Consider the following 7,726-nt stretch of genomic DNA (forward strand, 5'->3'; position numbering starts at 1 on the left):
CTAGACGCTGCCGGCCCGTGGGCCCCGGTCGTCCCGTCTTTGCCTGGCCGCTGCCTCTGCTTCCGCCCCTCCGCCGGGAGAGAGGCCCCTGCCGCTTCCTGTCCCTTCTAGCCTGGCAGCACCGAGTGCCATGGGGGCGTTTTCACTGTCTCGCGCGGACCTTCTTCCGTCCCATTCGAGGGCCCCGGACAAGAGCGGGGGCCTGGTACACTTTACTCACATATGTTGCTTCTGCTCCCCCAACACAGCACACCGCCCCCTTCACTGGCGTGCAGATGGCCTGATGGCGACCTAAATCCATTACCGGCGTGTCGCTTCATTCCCTTTAAGAACACAAGGCAACGCGATTCCTGTCTGGATTCCTCACTCAACCAGAAGAGTCCCGTGGGGGTGGCATTCCCTCCCTTCACGCTGTCCTCACACTTTTAAACGATGGGTGCTATTTGAAGGCCTGCCATGAGCAGGCTCACCCGGTCACTGTGCTAGGGCCTGGGGTACAAACAGGAAACCCGCTGACCACACCCATTGGAACCCTGAATACTCAAAGCCATGTGAAAGCCCACCATGTCCTTCCATTTCTCTTCTCAGTCTGGCATCTGTCAGCGCTCACATGTTGCTCCTACGTGTGTTATGTGCTTCACCACACATTGTGATCATTTCTACTTTACATGATCAATTGGCTCAAAAGACACTTACATGAGAGTAGTTCTCAGAGGGGAATTTATATCTCTATGAGCACACATCAAGAAATCGGAAAGATCAGAAGTTGAGAGCCTAAGGGACCTGGAAAGAGAAGACCACCAAAACCCCAACTTTAGCAGAAGAATCCAAATCACAAAGATAAGAGTCCAAATTACGGTACATAGAAGACAAAAATATCATAGAAAACATCAAGAAAACAAAAAGCTGTTTCTTTGAAAGAATTAACAAGATTGATGGGCCCCTAGCTAGAATGACCAAGAAAAAGCCCAAATAAATACAATCAGAAAGAAAAAAGGTCAAATCACAACTGACCCCAAAGAAATACAAAAGATTATCAGAGATTACTATGTACACCTATAAGAAAACAAAAGTAATAGCCTAAATGAAATGGAGAACTTTCTGATATCACACAACCTCCACATGTAGAAACAAGAAGACACTGAGACACTAAATAGACCAATAACAACCCAGGAAATTGACTCTGTCATAAGAAAACTACCTACCAAAAAAAACCCTGAACCGGATGACTTTTCACCAGAATTCTACAAAACGTACAAGGAGGAGCTGATACCAATGCTACTGAAAGTATTCCAGGCAATTGAGAAAGATGGAATTCTCTCCAAATCATTTTACGAAGATAATGTCACAGATCCAACAAAAAAAAAGAGAACTACAGGCCAATATCCCTTATGGACATAGATGCAAAAATCTTCAACAAGATTCTAGCAAATCGGATCCAAAAACACATCTCAAAAATCATCCACCATGACCAAGTAGTCTTCTTCCCCAGGATGCAGGACCGGTTCAACATTTGCAAAACCATAAATGTCATTAAATACATCAACAGATGTAAAAACAAGTACCACACGATTATCTCATTAGATGCAGAAAAAGCCTTTGATAAAATACAGCATCCCCCCTTTTTTTTTCTGAGTTGGAGTCTCACTCTGTTGCCCAGACTGGAGTGCAGTGGCACGTTCCTGGCCACCGCAGCCTCGACCTGCTGGGCTCCGGGGATCCTTCCACCTCAGTCTTCCAAACAGCTGGAACTACAGGTGTGCACTACCACGCCCGGCTAATTTTTTGATTTATTGTAGAGATGAGGTCTCGCCAAGTTGCCCAACCGGGTCTCGAACCCGCGGGCTCAGGCAATCCACTCACCTCAGCCTCCCAAAACACGGGATTATAGGCTGAGTCACCGAGCCCGGCTCAGCATCCCTTCTTGATAAAAACCCTCAAACACCTAAGTATAGAAGGAAAATGCCTCAAAATAGTAAGTGCCATCTACAATAAACCCACAGCTAACATATAATCAAAATGGACAGAAACTGGAAATATTTCCCCTGAAAACTGGAACAAGACAAGGCTGCCCACTCTCACCCCTCTTGTTCAACATTGTGTTGGAAGTCCTAGCTCAGGCAATTAGACAAGAGAAGGAAATCAGGGATATTCAAATAGGAAAATAGGAAGTCACGTTATCCCTCTTTGCTGATGATATAATCCTATATCTTGAAAATCCAAGAGAATCTGTCAAAAACCTGCACGCACTGATAAAGGACTTTGGTAAAATCTCAGGGTACAAAATAAACGTGCAAAAGACAGTTGCATTCCTATACACCAACAACAAGCAGGCAGAGACCCAAATTGAAAGTACAATCCCGTTCACAATAGCCACAAAAAGAAAAGAAATATCTCAGCATCTTCCTAACCAGAGAAGTGAAAGATCTTTACTATGAGAACTACAAAACATTGCTCAAAGAAATCCAAGAAGACACAAACAAATGGAAAAACATTCCATGTTCATAGATTTGAAGAATCAACATTGTTAAAATGTCCATCCTACCAAAGGCAATCTACAGATTCAACGCAATACCATTAAGTTACCAACATCATTCTTCTCCGACCTGGAAATGACAATACAGAAATTCATATGGAATCCTAAACGATCATGAATCCTTAGCAAAAGAAATAAAGCAGGAGGTATCACACTTCCAGACTTCAAATTTTACTATAAGGCTACAGTTATCAAAACAGCCTGTTGTTGGTACAAGAACAGGCACATAGACCAATGGAACAGGATAGAGATTCCGGAAGCAAAGTCTCAATTCCTCAACCAACTCATCTTTGACAAACCTCCAATAACAACCACTGGGGAGAGCATAATCTATTCAGTAAATGGTGCTGGCAAAACTGGCTGACCACATGCAGAAGACTGAAACAGGACCCCTACCTATCACCATACACAAAGCTTAACTCTAAATGAATCAAAGACCTAAACGTAAAACCTCAAACTATAAGAATCTTAGAAAGCATGGGAGACACCCTTATGGAAATTGGTACTGGCAACCAATTCCTATTCAGAACCCTAAGTGCCCAATACCTTAAGAAATAAGATAAACAAGTGGGACCTCATCAAACTGACGAGCTTCTGCAAAGCCAAAAGAAACCATCAAGAGAGCAGGGAGACAGCCCCCAGAATGGGAAAAAATATTTGCCAGCTGTATATTTGACAAAGGCCTAACATCTAGGATCTACAAAGAACTCAAACTCGCCGAAAGGAAAAAAACAAATAACTCTATTACTAAGTGGGCAAAAGACATGAATAGACACTTCTCAAAAGAAGATATACGGGCAGCTAACAGACACATGAAAAAAGTGCTCAGCCTCACTCATCATCAGAGAAATGCAAATCAAAACCACAATTGAGAGACCACCTAACCCCATTAAGAAGGCCATCATTAATAAAACAAACAACAACAGATGCTGGCGAGGATGTGGAGAAAAAGGAATGCTAGTAGGAATGCAAACTAGTGCAACCTCTTTGGAAGACAGTGTGGTGATTTCTGAAAGAACTAGAAGTTGACCTTCCATATGACCCAGCAATTTCCCTATTGGGAATATACCTGGAGGAACTCAAATCATTCTACAAAAAAGATATCTTCACACGTATGTTTGTTGCAGCTCTATTCACAATAGCAAAAACATGGAACCAACCATGCTGCCCATCGAAGCTGGACTGGATAAAGAAAATGTAGTACATATACACAATGGAATATTATGCAGTCATCAAGAAGGACAAATGTATGGACTTCGCAGCAAATTTGATGGATTTGGAGTCGATCATACTCAGTGATCTATCACAGAAACAAAGAACAGAGTACCATATGTTCTCACTCATAAACAGATCTTCAACAATTATAGTACTATAAGCAAGCGTTTGGCAGTAATGGGAAACTGTCAGGGGAGGGGTGGGATTGGCAGTTGAGGGAAACTGCTAGGGGAGAGAGGGGCATATGTCATCAGCAAGGGAACCTGCATAATCAATATTTGTATGCCTAATCCTGAATTGTACCCCACATCTTTATAATAAATAAATACATACATAAATAAATACATAAATAAATAAATAAAGCCTAGGCTCTAAGCTATAAAAAAAGACATTTACAAAATAGGGAAATCATTGTTTTACTTACTCCTATAGTTGCTATTTCTGGTTCTCTTCATTTATTCGTGTAGGTCCAGATTTTTATCTCATATCATTTTCTGTCTGACTAAAAGATTTAAACAATCATTTTTAAAATCCTTTAAAATTTGTCATACTGTCAAAATATTAATTATGTAATATTTTGTGTTTTAGGAAAAGCCTTTTTTCACCTTTTTTCATAATGTGTTTTATAGTGTATAGAGTGTTAGATTGACAGTTTTATTTTTCTTTTAGTTCCTTAAGGATGTTGCTCCCTCCTCTCCCCTTTCGTTTCATTGCTTTTGACAAGAAATCTACGCTTATCTTTTCTCTATAAGTGTCTTTTTTTCACCTTTAGGTGCTGTGAAGATTTTCTCTTTATCATGGTTTTAAGTAACTTAATTTTGATGGACCTTGGTGTAGCTTCTTTCATATTTCTTGCTTGTGGGATTGTTTTGTTTTTTAGTTTTTCAAATCTGTGGGTTGATAGTTTTCTCAAATTTGAATACTTTTATCCACTGCTTCTTCAAATATTTTTTTCTTGCCCCACTTTTTTGAGCCTTCAAAGTCTTCAAAGGCATGTACATTACACCTCTTGAAGTTGCTCCACAAATTCACTAATGTTCTATCCATTGTTTTCGTCTCTGTGTGCTTCATTCTGGAAAGTTTTAATGTTCCATCTTCAGGTTCACCATCCCTTTCTTCTTGCATGTCTAATCTGCCATTAATCCAAAGCAGTGTATTTTTGAAACTCAGCTATGTTAGTTTCTATATCTCAAAATCTATTTAGGATCTTATTTATATCTTCTAACTCCTTGTGTAACATGTTTAACCTTTTCTGTTGTTGCTTAAACATAGGAATTTGTTATATACAAAACTGTTTTGATGTTCTCGTCTACTACTCTATCACCTGTCTCATTTTTAGTTCAGTTTTAATTTATTTTTCTCTTCATTATTAATCCTACATTCCTGTTTCCTTCAATGCCTGATAATTTGGCATTGGATGTCAGACATTGTAAACTTTACCTTGTTGAATGCGGGATGTTCTTTGTATTTCTAGAAATAAATAATAATCGAGCTTTGTTGTAAAATTCAGTTAAATATCTTGGAAATAGTGTTATCATTTTGAGTCTTGCTTTTGAAATTTGTTTTGGTGAGATACAAACTATGTTTCATCCATGCCCAACATCTCTTCACCTCTAAGGTAAAACCATTACTCCTATGATTATGAGGTTTTTCATTCTGACTCATGGGAGTAAGAATAATTCCCAGACTTGGATGATCTTTAATTTCTCTTTGTGGAGCTCTCTCTTCCCTGGATTTTTCTCCTACAAGCACCATCCATCTTGGCATCCCTAGACTCCCAGCTCCATGTCATCAACTTAAGGAGACAATCAGGCTCCCCTTCTGTGTACTGTGATCTGCCATATCTTTTTAGGCAGTGAGCTTGGGAAATTGCAGGGCTCATCTCACTTGCTTTTCATCTCTCAGAGAATACTGTCTTCTTGCCTGATGTCCAATATGTTGAAAAATCACGGTTTCATATATTTTGTCTGGTTGTAAATTTGATAGGTGTGTTAATTTGGTCCCTGTTACCACTTCTTGGTCAGAATCTGAAGTCCTATACCACAAAATTAGAATCAGCATTACCTATGCATGACAAATGCCCCAGTATTTCAACTTATTAAGATTAAAACCAGATCAAAATTTTTTAAAAAAATTAAGCACATTAATGATTTTAGATAAATTTTATTTTGTAATTACATTTAAAAACAGATCGAAAGACTATGGAACACACATAAGTGTTCATGGAGACATACCTGCATACGGCTGGGAATATGTACGGCAAAATACCAACAATTTGGTATTGGGAATTTAAGGGATTTTTTTATCCTCTTATTTATGCTTTTAGTATTATGAATTATCATAATTATAAATTATTGTAAATATTTTTAAACAGGATTTGTTTTTATTATTTATTTTAGAGTCATGGGGTACATGTGAGGATTTGCTACATAAGTAAATTATGTGCAGGTAAGGTTTGGGCTTCTAGTAAGCCCTCTTTCTCCCTAAGAGTGGACATTGTACCCAACGGGAAATTGCGTGCCCCTTATCTCACCTCCTTGCCCTCCTTAGCAGTGCCCACCTTCAGGTGTTCCTGTCTTTTTGCTCATATGTCCAAAGTGTAGGGCCCACTTATAAGTGAGAACATGTGGTATTCATTTTTTTGTATCTGTGATCGTTCACTTAGAATGATAGTCTCCAGTATCATCAATGTTGCTGCAAAAGACATTATTTTATTCTTCTTTATGGCTACATAGGATATGCAATGTGGTATATGCACCACATTTTCTTTATCAAGTCCACTTTTGGTAGACATCTGGGCTGGTTCCATGTTTTTGCTATTGAGAATAGTGCTGCAATGAAAATATGTGTTCCAGTGTCTTTTTGATAGAGCAGTTTATGTCCCTCTATGTATAGTCCCAGAAATGGGATTGCTGGATCATATGGTAATTCAGTTTTTAATTATTTGAGAAAGTGCCACACTGCTTTCCGCAAAAGTTGGACTAACTTACATTCTCACCAACAGTGTAATAACACTCCGTTTTCTCTCCAGCCTTGCCAACACCTGTTTTCTTGTTGCTGTTGTTTGTACTTTTTAATGACAGCTATCCTGATTTGTATGAGGTGGTATCTCACTGTAGTTTTGATTTGCATTTCTCTGATGATTAGTGAGGTTGAGCATTTTTTCACGTTTGGATGTTAGGCCATTGCTGGATGTATCCCTGGTAAATACTTTCCCCCCATTCTGTGGATTGTCTCTTGATGATTTCTTTTGCTGTGAAAAAAATTTTTAACTTGATAAGGTGCCATCTCTCAACTTTAGATTTTTCTGCATTTGTTTTTCAGGACTTACCTATGAATTCATTGCCTACTCTGAGGTCCAAGAGGGTGTTCCCTAAATGTTCTGCTAAGATTCCTGTAGTTTAAGGTTACACATTTAAGTCCTTGATTCATTTGAGATAATTTTTATATATGGTGATAAGTAAGGGTCCAGTTACATTCTTCTGCATGTGGCTAGTCAGTTTTGCCAGCACCATTTCAAATATGGTTTCATTTCGCCGATGTTTGTCTTTGTCAGCCTTATTGAAGACGAGTTGGTTGAAGGTTCATGGTTTTGTTTCTCTGTCTTGTTCCATAGGTCTGTGTGTCTGCTTTTGTGCCAGTACTATGCTGTCTTGGTTATTATAGCCTTGTAATAAATTTTGAAGTCTGAAAGGTTGATGCCTCCAGCCTTTTTTTTTTTTTTTTTTTGAGTTGGAGGAGTTGGAGTCTCACTCTCTCGCCCAGACTGGAGTGCAGTGGCCGCTCCCGGCCAGCGCAGCCTCGACCCGCTGGGCTCCAGCGATCCTTCCGCCTCAGCCTCCCGAGTAGCCGGAATTACAGGCATACGCCACCACGCCCGGCTGATTTTTTGATTTATTGTAGAGATGAGGTCTCGCTGCCCAGGCGGGTCTCGAACCCGCGGGCTCAGGCAATCCACTCACCTTAGCCTCCCAT

This window comes from Carlito syrichta, unplaced genomic scaffold (genome assembly GCF_000164805.1).
Source record: "Carlito syrichta isolate Samal-C Ts95f unplaced genomic scaffold, Tarsius_syrichta-2.0.1 Scaffold303332, whole genome shotgun sequence".
Taxonomy (NCBI): domain Eukaryota; kingdom Metazoa; phylum Chordata; class Mammalia; order Primates; family Tarsiidae; genus Carlito; species Carlito syrichta.